The sequence below is a fragment of the Rattus norvegicus genome, chromosome X (assembly GCF_021556685.1).
Source record: "Rattus norvegicus strain SHRSP/BbbUtx chromosome X, alternate assembly SHRSP_T2T, whole genome shotgun sequence".
NCBI lineage: Eukaryota > Metazoa > Chordata > Mammalia > Rodentia > Muridae > Rattus > Rattus norvegicus.
Genome location: NC_141554.1, coordinates 92,458,252 through 92,459,937, shown reverse-complemented (window position 1 = coordinate 92,459,937; position 1,686 = coordinate 92,458,252). Strand labels below are relative to the sequence as shown.

The following is a 1,686-nucleotide window of genomic DNA, read 5'->3' as shown; positions in this document are numbered from 1 at the left end:
TCTTGTTAATTACTGTCTAGTCACTTTAAAACTCTATTAAATAAATAAGTTTTCATAGAAAGAGCACCTAACAATGAATATATAATGGCATATTTCAAGAAAAAACATTTTGTACACTCTTGATTGCTAAAAGTTGATAGTTTACAATAAGAAACAAATATAATACTATTAATATTTTTCATGGGCTTTCTGAAAAACTTTAAATAACTAACTGAAGAAAAAGGGAGATTTTTTTCACCCTTAAATAGTTGTTTATTAGCAGTGGGGTGGAAGGGATGGCAGAATTAGCATTCACAGACAGTACCATACACATAAAGGCAGAAAGTGTGTAGGCAGGGGCCTGGAGAGTTGTTGGAGCAACTCTAGTTAGTAGGGATAGTTAGAGATGAAGAGTGATTTCCTGACTGCCGCTCCAAACTAATTACCTGGGGTATACTTTCCTTGACAAGAGAGGCTATTGGCCAGGGCTCTCTCTATTTACTCCTCCTCAACAGCCTTCAGGTTCTCCTTCTTCCTTTCCCAGGCTTTTAGAGCAGACTCCTGTAGGGGTCAGGAATAGTAGAAAGTCAAGGCCCATTGTTTCAGATCAGGGCACATGATAGCACTGAGGTTGATGGAGTCCTCTTCTTCACTCTATCCTCCAAATAGCAAAGTGAGCCCAGAGACAGCAAGGGGGCACTGTGGGACAAAGTGTTGTGACAGTTGCCATGGCAAGCTATTCATTGGAAAATTTATGGGTACAAGTATGACCAGGGATGACCATGTTGGGAGTCAGCAATGTCCATTGCAGATAGATATAGTAGTCACGCAGATCCTTGTAGATAATTGCCAGTTCCTTCTAAGTTACATATTGGCAGTGCTTCAAGTCATGATCCTCATCAGGGAGGATTTCAGGCTCCACAATGGGTACAATGCCATTCTGTGAGCAAATGTTGGTATAACGGGCCAGAACATTGACATTTTCCACAATGGCAAGGGCCAAGGGAGTATGTTCGCCAGTCTTTAGCATACAAAGCCATTTGGCAAATTTGTCCTCATCCTTCTTGTACTGGGTACAGCATTCGGGTAACCTACCAGTCCATGGGTAGTGGTCTCATCATTGGTTCCTGCCTGGGACACCACATCCTTATCTACCCTAATGCCCACAACACCACCCTTGGAATTGATAACCTGGTGGAAGGGATATCCATCATGTGCCTTCAGGTATGGTGTCTCTTAGAGGAGGATCACCCCACTTCCTACCCCCACGCAGGCATTCACACAGTCATCAATCAGCATTCAACAGCAGCTAGTGGTAGAAATACCTGTTCTCCTAGTTGTTCTCTGTGAAAGGAATGCTTACAGTGGACTCATCTGCATCAAGGAGGCCATTGCAATAAGCCACAATTTGGTAAGAGATGTTAGACAGCTCCATCTTCTGCTCCAATGTCAGTGCTGTGCATGGTAGGACATGGTGCTAGTGGCAGCATATTCCTGGCCCAGGACGGAGTGGGTCTGCTGGGTAAAGGACTAAAAATCAAACATGGCTGGGGTCACAAGACCCTCATTCTGCAGTCCTTTACAAGAGAACTTAGCCTATTCAGCTGGTATAGAAAAAGGGATCTTCTATTCTGTTTTGGGATACTAAAAAAAAATCTAATTTTTCAATGAGTAAAATTAATAAAACTCTTAATTTTATTTTTGTTG

The 1,686-nt window shown here is 42.3% G+C and overlaps 1 pseudogene; it reads right to left on the bottom strand.

Annotated features, from left to right (window-relative positions):
• Positions 1–366: 366 nt before the first annotated feature.
• Aldoa-ps8 (aldolase, fructose-bisphosphate A, pseudogene 8) lies at positions 367–1,476 on the bottom strand (annotated as a pseudogene).
• Positions 1,477–1,686: the final 210 nt, after the last annotated feature.